Source organism: Chiloscyllium plagiosum, unplaced genomic scaffold, assembly GCF_037043375.1.
Source record: "Chiloscyllium plagiosum isolate Xiang-an unplaced genomic scaffold, Cpla_swu_hap1 HiC_scaffold_17, whole genome shotgun sequence".
In the NCBI taxonomy this organism is placed as follows: domain Eukaryota; kingdom Metazoa; phylum Chordata; class Chondrichthyes; order Orectolobiformes; family Hemiscylliidae; genus Chiloscyllium; species Chiloscyllium plagiosum.
The window spans coordinates 63,036,939-63,051,336 of NW_028270155.1; the positions used below are offsets into that span (position 1 = coordinate 63,036,939).

Here is a 14,398-nt window from a genome sequence, read left to right on the forward strand (position 1 = left end):
ACCATCCGAAGAGTAACCTCCCAGACCCATTCCCCAACCCCATATATACCCCTGGCTAACACACCTAACACTATTGGCAATTTTAACAAGGCTAATCCACCTGACCTGCACATCTTTGAACTGTGAGAAGAAACCGGAGCAACCCCACACAGACACAGGGAAAACGCACAAACTCCACACAGACAGCTGCCTGAGCTGGGAATTGAACCTTGGCCCCTGGTGCTGTGAAGCAGCAGTGGTAGCTACTGAGCCATTGCACCACCCAAATGGACAGAGACTGCAGAATACTTCAGTCCAGAGAATCAAGGTTTCCGAAAACAAGAACTATAAAATATGAGCATGCAGGTAAAGGGAGTAATCAAGGAGCAAACGCTGAAGAAGTGTAAAAACATGGATGTCCTGCTACAGATTATTGATGGGGGTTGATGAGACAACACCAGGAGAACTGCGTAGAGTTTTGGTCTCCTTCCTTCAGGAGGGAGAGAATAGCATTGGAAACAATGTGAAGAATGTTCACCAAGCTGATCCCTGGGGTGAAAGGATTCGATTATGAGGAAACTTTGAACAGGTTGGAGGCATATGCTCATTGGAATTTGGAAGAATGAGGGGGATCTTATTGAAACTGATAAGGTTCTGAGGGGGACTGAGAGGATTGTTTTCCCATGAAGGGTAATCCACAATGAGGGGGATCACAATAAAAGGGGTCACCAATTTAATATGGAGATGAAACAGAATTTTCCTTCTCAGAGAATCCTTAATCTTTGGAATTTATCTGCCTGGATCGTGGTGGAGGCCGGGTTGTTGAATATATTGAAGGTTGGGTTGCATTGCATTTGGAGACAAAAAGAAGTCTCTGTCAAAGGCTCCAGGTAGGAAAGTGGAGCCAAGGCCACAATCAGGTCAGCCAGGATTGTATTCAATGACGGAGTGGGGTCAATGGGCCAAATGGCCACCTCCTCCTAATTAGTGTGTCCTTATGCTGGTTTGGCACCAGTTTGGTCATCATCACTTTCAAGAGTATTTTTAAAAATTCAGACACAACAATGTGAGAACAGCTATTTCATTTTATTTTGTTATTGGCAATAAAGCATTAAACACATTAAACAAGCATTAAATTAAAGTATGTGGCTCTGTCTAAGCAAATTCTCACCAGGATGCAATAATCGGTGACAACTTGTACATCAGGTATTCAGATTATTTCAGTGTCTCAACGTCCAGAAATTATCACGCTCAACTCCAATAGTGTGTGTCTTCCAATGATTAAATTGTGAAAATGTAATTTCTCGAACAAACATGAAACAATCTTACGAATGATTTCACAAATCATGTCAATTCTTTGTGGACATGTTTGTTTTGATAGAAAGTGACTTTCAGCAAATCCAGAAGCACCTCAGCAGATTTGACATAATTATCATATATAATGACAAACACTGTTAGAATGGTGACCATCAGGAGAGGGAAAGGGAATAGCCAGACAGTGCAGGGACCCCCCCCTGTGGCCACCCCCCTCATCAATAACTATACCGTTTTGGATACTGTTGGGAGCAGTGACCTATCAGGAGAAAGCCTCAGTGGCCAGGTCTCTGTCACTGAGCCTGGCTCTGTGGCTCAGAAGGGAAGGGGGGAAATAGGAGAGCGATAGTGAGAGGAGATTCAATGGTGAGAGGAACAGACAGGAGATTCTGTGGTCGTGAACGACACTCCCGGATGGTATGTTATCTCCCCGGTGTCAAGGTGAGGGATGTCTTTGATCAAATTGACAGGATCCTTAAGGAAGAGGGAGACAAAACAGAAGTTGTGGGATGCATTGGTACCAATGACATGGCTAGGAAAAGGCATGAGGACCTGAAAAGAGTATATGGGGTGTTATTTTGGAAGCTAAAAGTCAGGATGAGTAGAATAGGAATCTCAGGATCAATGCCATGAGCTAGCAAAGCTAGGAACAGAGAGCGAGTGTAGATGATCATGTGACTGCAGGGCTGGTGGGGGAGGGAGATCTTCAGAGATATGGATCATTGGGATACCTTCTGGGGAAGGTGACCTGTACAAGAAGGATGGGTTGCACCTGAACTGGAGGGGCACCAATGTACTGGGCAGGAGGGTGGGTGGGTTTAAACTAGTTTGGCAGAGGGGTGGGAACTGGAGCTACGGATCTGAGGGTGGAGTAGGTAGTGTACAGCCAGATACAGCACACAGAGAATCTGTGAGGGGGGATAGACAGTTGATAGGGCAAAGTTGCAGACAGTGTGTTGGGTTGAAGTGTGTCTATTTTAATGCAAGAAATATCAGGAATAAGGGTGATGAACTTGGAGCATGGATCAGTAATTGGAACTTTGATGTTGTGGCCATTACAGAGTCTTAGATATCACAGGGGCAGGAATGGTTATTGGCTGTTCCAGGGTTCAGATATTTCAAAAGGAATAGAAGGGGAGGTAAAAGAGATGGGGAAGTGGCATTGCTAATCAGGGACAGTATCACAGCTGCAGAAAGGGAGGCCATCGATGAGGGTTTGTTTACAGAGTCAGTGTGGGTGGGAGTCAGAAACAGGAAAGGAGCAGTCACTTTATTGGGAGTTTTCTACAGACCCCCCAATAGCAACAGAGACATGGAGGAGCAGATTGGAAGGCAGAATTTGGGAAGGTGCAGAAGTAACTGGTTGTTGTCGTGGGTGACCTTAACTTCCCTAATATTGATTGGAACTTCCTTAGTTCAAATAGTTTGGATGGAACAGTTTTTTGACAGGTGTGTCCAGGAAGGATTTCTAACTCAATATGTAGATCGGCCGAATGGAGGGAAGGCCGTATTGGACTTGGTGCTTGGCAATGAACCAGGCCAGGTGTCAGATCTCTTGGTGGGAGAGCATTTCAGTGATAGTCATCAACAACTCCCTGACCTTTACAATAGTCATGGAGAAGGATAGGAGCAGATGGTATGGGAAAGTATTTAATTGGGGTAGGGGGTCTTACAGTGCTATTAGACAGGTACTGAGACACCTAAACTGGGAACAGATGTTCTCAGGGAAATGCATGACAGAAATGTGGAGGTTATTTAAGGAGCACTTGCTGCAAGTGCTGGGTAGGTTGTCCCACTGAGGCAAGGAAGGGATGGTCGGGTGAAGGAACCTTGGGTAAGAAGGGATGTGAAACATCTAGTCAAGAGGAAGAAGGAAGCTTACTTAAGGTGAGCTAGAAGGGAGTATCAAAAACGGTTAAGCGGGTAGGATTACAGAAAACCTTCAGGCATTCTTCACTTATGTGAGGAACAAGGGAGTGGCCAGAGTGAGGGGAGGACCAATCAGGGATAGTGGAGGGAACTTGTGCTTCGAGTTGGAAGCGGTAGCGGAGGTCCTTAATGAATACTTTGCTTCAGTATTCACTACTGAGAGGGACCTTGTCTTTTGTGAGGACAGCGTGAAACAGACAGATATGTTTGAACAGGTTGATTTGTTGAAAATGTTGAAAAACAAAAGGATAGATAAATCCCCTGGGCCAGACAAGTATACCCTCAGTTACTAAAGGAAGCAAGGGAAGAGATTGCTGTGCCTTTGGCGATGATCTTTGCCTCCTCACTGTCCATTGGAGTAGTGTCAGTTGATTGGAGGGTGGCAAGTGTTATTCCTTTGTTGAAGAAAGGGAATAGGTATAATCCTGGGAATTACAGACCAGTCAGTCTTGCGTAGTGGTGGGCAAAGTATCGGAGAGGATTCTGAGAGACAGGATTTATGATTACTTGGAAAAATAGTTTGATTAGAGAAAGCATGGCTTTGTGAGGGGCAGGTCATACTTCAGACGCCTTATTGAATTCATTCAGAGTGTGACAAAAAACATTGAAAGGAGAGAAGTGGATGTGGTGTACATTGATTTTAGCAAGGAGTTTGATAAGGTTCTCCATAGTAGAATTGTTCAGCAAGTAAGGAGGAATGGGATACAGGGAAATTTGGCTGTCTGGATATAGAATTGGCTGGCCAACAAAAGACAGAGGGTGATAGTAGATGGAAAGTATTCAGCCTGGAGCTCGGTGACCAGTGGTGTTCCACAGGGATCTGTTCTGGGACCACTGCTCTTTGTGGCTTTTATAAATGAGTTGGATGATGAAGTGGAAGGCTGGGTTAGAACATAGAACAATACAGCGCAGTAGAGGCCCTTCAGCGCTCGCTGTTACGCCGACCTGTGACACCGATGTGAACCCCACCATAGAGTCATAGAGATGTACAGCATGGAAACACACCCTTCAGTGCAATCCTCAACCCAATCTCATCCCACCTGCCAGCACCTGGCTCAAATCCCTCCAAACCCTTCCTATTCATGGACCCAACCAGATGCCTTTTAAACGTTGTATTTGTACCAGCCTCCACCACTTCCTCTGGCAGCACATTCCATACCCGTACCATCCTCTGTGTGAAAAAGTTGCCCCCTAGGTCTCTTTTATATTTTCCCCTCTCACCCTAAACCTATGCCCTCTAGTTCTGGACTCCCCCACCCCAGAGAAAGGACTTTGTCTATTTATCCTATCCAGCTATACAAAAACTTAGCTTGACCACAGTGTGGCACAAAGAGATTCAACAGTGGCTCTCAGGAGAGAACTGGTAACTAGGTGCAGAGAAAATAAAACTTGTAAGGTACAGGAAAAGGGTGGAAGAGTGGCACTAATCACAGTGCTGTTGTACAGTCAGCGTGGACACGATGGCTTGGATGGTCTCCTTCTGTGCTGAAGTCTTCAAGGGGAGTATTCTCCAAATTGGGATGTGGTTTCGTGAGGAATGGGCAATAACCATGGCTGAAAACCACAACTGAAAATGGAAAGGGAAATGTGTGCACTTCATTTCTGACTGGTCGTTGCATCCCTCTCTCTCACCGACTGCAAAAAGGTGAAAGGATTGACTATTCCATTCTCATCCATATATTCATCCAATGACCATTTAAATGCCCTTAAAGTTGGCAAATCTACTACGGTTTTAGGCATGTCATTCCACGTCCTTAATACTCTCTGAATAATGAAGCTACATCTGACATCCATCCTATAACTATCACCCCTCAGTTTAAAGCTAGTAAGTTTGCCAATGACACCAAGGTCAGTGCAGTGGTGGATAGTGTGGAGGCCTGTTGTAGATTCCAACGAGACATTGACAGGATGCAGAACTGGGCTGATAACTGGCAGATGGAGTTCAACCTGGAAAAGTCTGAAGGGAGTCATTTTGTAAGACTGCATTTGAATTCAGAATACAAGTTTAAAGGCAGGATTCTTGGCAGTGTGGAGGAACAGAGGGATTTTGGGGTCCATGTCCAGAGATCCCTCTAAGTTTGGACCCAGGTTGACAGGGCAGATAAGAATGCAATTGGTGTGTTGGCTTTCATTCATAGGGGCATTGAGTTTAAGAGCCAGAAGGTTATGCTGCAGCTCTACAGAGCCCTGGTTAGACCACACTGCCTTCAATTCCGGTCACCTCATTATAGGAAGAATGTGGAAGCTTTAGAGAAGGTGCAGAGGAGATTTACCAGGATGCTGCCTGGACTGGACTGGACTTATGATGAAAGGTTGCAGGAGCTGAGGCTTTTCTTAATGCAGCAAAGAAGGGTGAGAGGTGACTTCATAATGGTGTTCAAGATAATGAGAGACATCGTGTGAATAGTCAGAGACTTTTTCCCAGGGCAGAAATGGAGATCACTAGGGCCATAATATGAGTGTGATTGGAGGAAGTTCTCGGGGAGATGTCAGAGGTCAGTTCTTTACATAGAGAGTTGTGGGTGCATGGACTGCACTGCAGCGGTGGTGGTAGAGTCAGAGACATTAGGGACATTTAAGTGACTCTTGAATAGGCACAGGGATGATAGTAAAATGAAGGGGATGGAGGTTAGTTGATCTTAGAGCAGGATAAAAGGTCGGCACAACATTGAGGGCCAAAGGGCCTGTACTGTGCTGTCCTGTTCTATGTTCTATCACCCCACAGAACATCACAACCATTGCACTGTAAAGACACAGTGGGGCTGGATTTTCAAAGAGCTAATTATTGGGACTCAATGTGAGTGAGATATGACAATCACAGTCGTGGTGTTTGTCTCAGGATCCCAGGGTCTCTGTGACAGTTTGCAATTTGCATGGGGCCAGTGGGGGAAGGGAAAGAAATGCCACTCGGCAATAATTAATGGTCCCTTTGTGCCACAAAGAGCTGGCTCAGGTACCTGGCCATTGCAGAACTGACATTTAAATGTTATCTTGGTGTATCTCAACAGTCTGTTAGCACAGAGCTGTCAGGTTCACTGTACAATGATTTAAATATTAACGGTCTTGTTTAATAACATGTTCCTTCCCAACCCACTTGCTACGGTGAAAGCATTAAATTTCCATTTCCCTTTCACAGCACTGTCTAGACCCATTGACTCTGCCAGCCATCTCAGGTATTCTCTATTCCCTTCAGTCTATTCTCTTCAAAGCAGCAGCAATCCCCAACATGGCTGCCACCTGTCTTTGGCATGGACACCAACCTGACAGCTCCCATCTCCTGGAAACACTTGGTACCTCAGGAACTCACCTCCTGACCAATTAAATCATTTGAATTCAAATATAACAACACCAAAGCAATTCTGTTGGGGCTTGGGGTTTGGTTGTGGAGTTCATCTGGATTAGGGTTCTCGAGGCTGGTTTGTAAATCGGCCCAAAATATCCCAGAAGCAGAATGTAAGCAAAGCAAAACATTCTTCACATTCACCCGAAATAAAGTTAAAAATCACACAACACCAGGTTCTCGTCCGACAGGTTTAATTGGAAGCACACGAGCTTTCGCAGCGACGCTCCTTCATCAGGTGATAATCACCTGTTGGACTATAACCTGGTGTTGTGTGATGTTTAACTTTGTACACCCCAGTCCAAAACCGGCATCTCCAAATCATGACCCGAAATAAAGACAGAGGACAATAAGTGGGGAGCACCAAAACTTTACATTCTGCCTTCTCGCCATGTGCTTTATTATTAGCTTTGTAAAATACCTCAGCCAGGTTTGACAGACAGGGATAGCATTGTGTTTCACTGGTTTGCATCATGAATGACATACACCATCCACGTTTCCCATTGTCCTTATCTCATTGTGGAAAGCCATGGAGCCTGTCAGCTGCCCATTTCAGAATCACAGCAGTTTGCTCCTTGGGTTTCAGCAATGCTGTTTGAGCTGGACAGACATACATCCTGAAAGCAGAACACCGAGACAGTGAATAGGAAGGAGTGTGCACTCCTGGTTCAAGACTGAGAACGAGCTCTCACCATTTTTCGAAACAGTTTGGTGCAGTGTAACACTAAGATCGAGGAATGATTTATTTCCTCCTCTTTCTTCACCCACACTCCAAGCTGAGCAGTCATTAAGGTGAGATTGGAATCCATTGACAGTGATAAACAATTTAACAAAGGAAGACTGGCTTCAGAGACAAACCTGTCACTGGAAGAAGATATTCTGGAGGTTTGTTCCAAGCAGTCATGATGTAGTATGACATAGAAATTACCAGCTCTAGTTACAAGGTTATGTTAGTGTCTCTTCATGAGCAGAAACTTTGGAAATTCTTCAGCTATTTAAAAAGTATTCCAGCCACAGAATGTAATGGCACTCGAGAGGTAAAATCTTCGAGGAGAAAGTTAGGACTGCAGATGCTGGAGATCAGAGCTGAAAATGTGTTGCTGGAAAAGCGCAGCAGGTCAGGCAGCATCCAAGGAACAGGAGAATCGACGTTTCGGGCATAAATGTTATCTTGGTATATCTCAACAGTCTGTTAGCACAGAGCTGTCAGGTTCACTGTGCAGCGATTTAAATATTAACGGTCTTGTTTAATAACATGGTCCTTCCCAACCCACTTTTTCAGGAAGGGCTTATGCCCGAAACGTCGATTCTCCTGTTCCTTGGATGCTGCCTGACCTGCTGCGCTTTTCCAGCAACACATTTTCAGCCCGAGAGGAAAAGCCAGGATCATTCTGTTCAAATTGCTTAGAACCGGGAACGTCCTGTAGGTTTTCCTGAAGGCCACATCATCCTGCTGTTGAAGAAAGAGAATATAAATATTCAAAAGGAGCAAATCACTGACAGGATATTTCAGAGCCAATTGTCTTCATTCGCTTGACCTTGAAATACTGACACACCTTTACTCATAATGACTTTAAGATACAGGTTTCTGACAATAAAAACAACAATTGGGAGGGAACAAGTTGGGTTAATCTGTGAGAGACAGGAATTTAGAATGATTGTTTGTCCAGAGTTGAGTTTAATCTGAAATCCTGATTGTGAGGGAACAGGCCTACACCTTCAGGCTACATCCTGTACATTGTGGCAGGTTTGAGGCTGTGTCAGAGGTGAGCTGGGAATTCCAGCAAGTGCAGCACTCTTCACATTAACAGACCCTGCCTTGTCTCAAGGCAGCAATGGGGTTGGTAATGGGCCTCACAGATACCCAAGTACAAGAGTATAACCCACTTTGGTCTAGCTCCCCAGCTGTGTTTCAGTAGAGGCCCAGGGGATCTTTTCCATCCACCTGAGAGGGCAGCGAGGCCTTTGATTTAATGCTTCATCTGAAAGACAGCCCCTCTGCCACTGCAGCACTTCATTTACACTTCACTGAGGTACCAGCCTCGATCAGGTGCTCAAGTCTCCAGAATGAAACTTGAAACTACAACCGTTGATTTGCCACAATTTCAACTTAAAACACTTTAACAAAGGCAACATTTCACTTGACACATCATCAAAAATTCAAAATAGTCAGTACTATTGGCCACGGGTGAACTGATTGAAGCCCCTCCCAGGAGGGGGGTAAAGTCAAGCATCAGCTCCTACGAAAAGCTAAGACTCGGAAGACAAGTCCATGAGAGGAGCTTTCATGAATAAATGAACAATTTGATAAATAAACCTAAAGATTAATGTTTTAGATTCTTTCAGTGTGTAGGTGCGAACATCCTGTATGGATTTTCCCCTCATACACGCTGTGAATCCATATTCTAATTACTTCTATCCAGCCTGCAGTTTTCCATCTGCCCACATCAAAGAATACAAAGAATTTCAGGCTGGGATTGCAAGTTTTGCAACATGGACCATCACATTGGAATGGTCACTGTGACGTTCAGGAGTTGTTGGCAATTCAAGACAGCAACATTTGATTCAACATTGTCCCTTCTCCTCGTCAAAGGGTTATTAATAGCTGATTATTGCTTTGGGTTTGGGAATATACTGTTCATTGTGTGAAGGAAATCAAATAATCAAAGCATACACTAAAATCATAGTAAAACATGGAAACTCCTCACTTGATCCAATCAGTTTGTATTAGCGTATGTGCATGTAGCCTGTAATTGATTGAAAGAAATAACAATTCAGAATGAACAATGTGTAAATGTAAAACAGAATGGGTTTGCAGCAGAAATACACTTCAAAAGGAGAATGACAGCCTTGAGAGCAGATTTTCTTACCTGATTGTCTCATAGCAGTGAACTGTAATCACTATGAAAATGATAAAAGTGCCAACAATAATCAATGCAACAGAACGTGTCGATGAAGTAACATCTGAGGCATCGTCACTGTGATAATCCTTTGAGAAAGAAAATTCTAAATGTTTTTACATCAAAGCACCATCAGGGATCTAGCCACAGGTCCACCATATTTAAGGGCTGATCACAAAAATCCTGAAAGCCGTTAGAAATGTTCTAAAGGCACTTCCACCAATTCATACCTTAACTCAAGGCTGACAGAGGAGAGGTTGAAGGAATAACACAAAAAAGGAAAATGAAAGGAAACATGAAATATGGACAAGACTAAAGAAGTCCAGTCTCCAGTACAACATGCCTCACTGGTGCAGAGGGAAATTTCCAATACTGGCTGTACCAGCCTTCAACTGCACAGTGGTTGCAGGTGCCCTTGTAATCCACGCTGCCTTTAGCTCCCAGAAGACAGTGTCCCATGGCTGTGAGCAGGTGGAGATGTATGTGGATTGTGCCATCTTGCAGAGTCTGTCAAACCAGCTTCGTTGCCAGTGGATGACCCTGTTTTCTTTTCACATCAGAATTGAGGCAGTTCAGCCTCAACCAACTATTCTGAATGTTCCTTAAAACTCCAGCTCCCACCCAGCTCCCATTCAATGTGCAGAAGAAACCGAGGTCTAAAGGATCAGAGAAATATCTGTCAATCAAAATGGAGCAGCTGGACAAAACAGCGGAGTATTAGAGACCAGGATTGTTGAAGTCCTTTTTAATTAATTGTCTCTGTTCTATTCTGTTAAATCTACATCAAATGCCGCCGAAATTAAGGACATTTCATACACTGGAGAAAGAGACAGTCAAACCAAAATGGACATGTAGCAATTCAAAACGAACCCTCAGAAACCACGATTTCTGCAAAGGTGACAAACAACTCCAACAATTGGGTCTGCTGTGTAATGGATGACACATTTCCAATCTCATCTGCATCAATGATCATGACATGTTGGACTGTCGGAAAAATGATAGCTCACAGTGGCCTGTTATGTGTGAGAGAAATGTGCACTGGGCATCTAGACTTTGCTTTGGGATTCTCTCTTGCCTGATGCATTTGCAGACATCAAAATTTGTGCTGTGTTTTATTTTTGCCGCTGGGTTGGCAAGGGGTTCTGGGAGAAAACAGCCTGCCCTTGGATCATTTGAGCTTGAAATGCCTCGACCTTGACTATTGCCAACTTGCCTCTTTCCTCGGCTCATCAATGACAATGTCTGATCCCACAAGGATGGAGAGAGTCAGGTGAGTGAGGTGGGTCACAGGAGTAATTGCAGTGATTTCAATGGCAGTGTAGCAGAGTAACAGCAAAGGGAGCTGAAGGACACAGCATGAAACAAATAACAAAGTGGCATCACAGAGCAAGGCAGATCAGCGATTCACAGGGAAATGTTTCAGCTCAGTTACTGATAACTTCATTGTGATCAAGAAATCAGGTCGAAACAAATGAAGTTGAAATGGAAAGCCTGGAGGGAAGGGAATGGGAGCAGTGGGAATATAAAAGAATAGTGTGATATCAGCACAAGGGGAGGAGCAGATCCCAAGTAGCTGGGACTATTTTTCAAATAAGGCACAACCCTCTGTCTTTCTGGTAAGTTCATACGCTGTGCAATGAAAAAGGACATGGTGGGGCACCTCAGTTGTGTTGAGTACACACCCTGTAGCACGTAGCAATCCAGGAAGCTTCTCATGTTGGACAAGGTACTTTCTAATGAACCTGTTCAGAATTGTGATGTCACTCCTCTGGAGCAGGGAGGACTTGAACCCAAGCCTCCTGCCTCAGGGGTAGGGACACTACCCACTGTACCACAGGAGCCCTCTTGTGCTGGACAATCACGTACACAGGAATTATCACCGTCTGGAGCAGCTTGAGCTTCAGAACGTGAGCAGGAGCTGACATGCTGCAGCTTAATAATCCCCGAGCAGAGAGGGAATGAATGACTGCCTAAAGAGAACCAGGTAGGAGTCCCAATGCATCTTTCTCTTTGATTGGAGGTGGGTTTGTGAACTGGTGATGGCAATGCCAAACTGTGAGCAGCTTGGTGACTCTGTTTAGGGAAACACCGATAAAATTCCGAATGATGACAGTGGACGTGCAACCACTACTTAAGGGAATAAACATACATTACTGTAGCCACAGACACCAGGATGGTATGTTGCCTCCCTGTTATCTGGGTCAGCGATGTCACTGAGCAGCAAGGGACCACTCTAAGGGGAAAGAATGATATGGGAGACTGGGCAGAAAAGCAAGAACCCACAGGATCCAAGAGCACGGGACAAATTGAATCTGAGCTGTTCAATGATAGGAAGCAAAGGGCAATGGGCAACACTGCTTTTGTGATTGGGAGGCTGTTTCAGTGGGGTTGTGGAAGGCTCTGTCCCTTACTTTACTTGGCAGGTATCAATGATGTAGGGACAGGATTCAGTTTGCAGATGTTATAAAAATGGATAGTGAGGAAGAAAGCTTCAGGCATCAGAGAGATTACCACTGAGCTGGGAGAAAACGCGATGGAGAGAAATGTAAGTAGGGAATTGGAAGGGGGCAAATGCGTGAGGGAAGAAACGATAAATGGTGGAATACTGAGCAGTGTGAAGGAATAGAGAGACTGTGGAGCACATGTTCCCTGAGGTTACAAATTAGGTCGATCAGCTGCAAAGAAGGCCAATGGGATTGTTGATTAACCAAGGGGTAAAATATAGCAGCAGAGAGCTTCAGCTCAATCTAGGTCAGCCACTGGTGGAGTCCTGCACACTACACCATTTACAGGGTTACTGGAAGGATTTGATCACAGAGAAAATGTACACAGAGATTGACAAAGATATCACCAGGAATAAAGATCACAAGGACAGATTGGAGAGACCAGGCTTTTTTGGAACAGGGAAGGTTGAGGAGAAATTTAATTGAGATGGACATGCAATAGGCGCTTGAGGCAGAGTGAGCCTGTTTCCCTTGGCAAAGAGATCATTAACCATTGGGTAGAAATTTAGATTAATTTGTGGATGAATAGAGGGCAGTTGAGGAGAAGATAGGGATCTGGAACTCGCAACCGAAAAGTGTAATGGAGTCAAACCCTAATTATGTTCAAAAATGAAAATTGGATATGTATGTAAATTGTTGTAATTTACAGAGCTGCTACTGGAAAGTGGGATTGATTTTGGATAGATCCCTCTCAGTATGCACAGACATGATGGACAGAATGGTCCCCATCTGTGCTTTCAATGATCTATGTCTCTCTGCTTCCCTTTCATTCCACAATGAAATTGTATTCAAACCACAATGAGAGGACAGATTGATCACAGCATGCTGGAGATTTATTGTTCCTACTGCAATCCATCCAGAATAAAACACAGTATTTGATTGGATCATTCGTACCAGTAACACAGCGAAAGAGGTCAAGTGGGTGCACTTGCAGGTGATGTAGTGAAGCTGACTTTCGGTCGTACAGCCAGACTCACTCCAGATGCCATGACTTGTGCTCCCTACAATGAAAAGTTAGAAAATCAGAGGTGAGCCATTACTCCTCAATTCTAGAGCTAACAAAGTTTGTTTTATCAAATGTTAACTCACCTTTTCTGAAATCCCAAAAGACACATTTTCCACTTGAGTAAGTCTAAAATGGAATTGATTTACATCATAAAGGGCTCTCATTTACTTAAATAATTTATTTGTTCAGTTGCACAGCGATGAATGAATGAGTGTTTGTGTTTTCCCTTACCGGCAAGGTTGTGTTCTGGAAGACAATGGTCACTGGGTCGGTGAGGTTTTCAATGGTGACATTGACCACTTCGATTCCACTTACTAGATTGTTTAACACAGTGCTGTTATTGTCACTCTGGAGACAAAGGACAGCAAGAGTAATGTATCCTTGAGGAGTGTGGATACTTTTTACAGATGGGACTGTGTATTTTAAACAGGATTACATTTCAATAAATTCGTATATACAAACCTTTTTGCAGAGACTTGGCCTTATTGGTATTTCAGTAAGTGAGGCAAAATAAGAAGCATTTCTGAACGGTATGAGTGTGCAGCCAGCATGAAACTGCCCACCCAAACAAGACAGAGGCAGCTTAGATTTGCAGAAACATGTTTGGATTCATTGGTCAGAATGTCCTCACCAACATATGGGCAGCACGGTGGCACAGTGGTTAGCACTGCTGCCTCACAGCGCCTGAGACCCGGGTTCAATTCCCGCCTCAGGCGACTGACTGTGTGGAGTTTGCACATTCTCCCCGTGTCTGCGTGGGTTTCCTCCGGGTGCTCCGGTTTACTCCCACAGTCAAAAAACGTGCAGGCCAGGTGAATTGGCTATGCTAAATTGCCCATAGTGTTAGGTGTCAGCGGTAAATATAGGGAAATGGGTCTGGGTGGGTGTGCTTCAGTGGGTCAGTATGGACTTGTTGGGCCGAAGGGCCTGTTTCCACACTGTAAGTAATCTAAAAAACATTCCAAAAGGCTGATTAAAACTGAATCCTCTTTTGTTCTTTACAACTTTGAACACATTGTTTATGATCCGACATTTGAAGTCAGAATCTCTTCCTGTAATGAGAGGCTGTTCATCCGGGGCACTGAATATTGGAAATAGAAAAGTTCATGTGGTGTGGATGGAAGTAATCACCTGATCTCTGCCCTGGAAAGGAACACTTTGTCTGTGACTGCCGATGTTCCAGTTTACCTGACATCAAGTTAAAACTGGAAATGGTTTTGCAATCCATGGATTTTCCGATGTTTGTAGCACCTTCACTTCCATTTCAGTATTTACTCCAGGTCTCCCAATGTCAGCTATTTTCCCAGCTCGTGAAAGCTGTTCCAACCCACACTGCCCAATTCTTTTACAATCACAGAGTACTTCCCGGGATATGAGAGATTGGGAGAATTGGGGAGTATGAACTGGCCAGAGTAGAAAATTACTG

General features: G+C 44.3%; 1 pseudogene; it reads right to left on the bottom strand.

Moving 5' to 3' along the window:
* Positions 1-7,910: 7,910 nt before the first annotated feature.
* LOC148147381 (uncharacterized) overlaps positions 7,911-14,398 on the bottom strand; it is a 76,962-nt pseudogene continuing 70,474 nt past the window's right edge.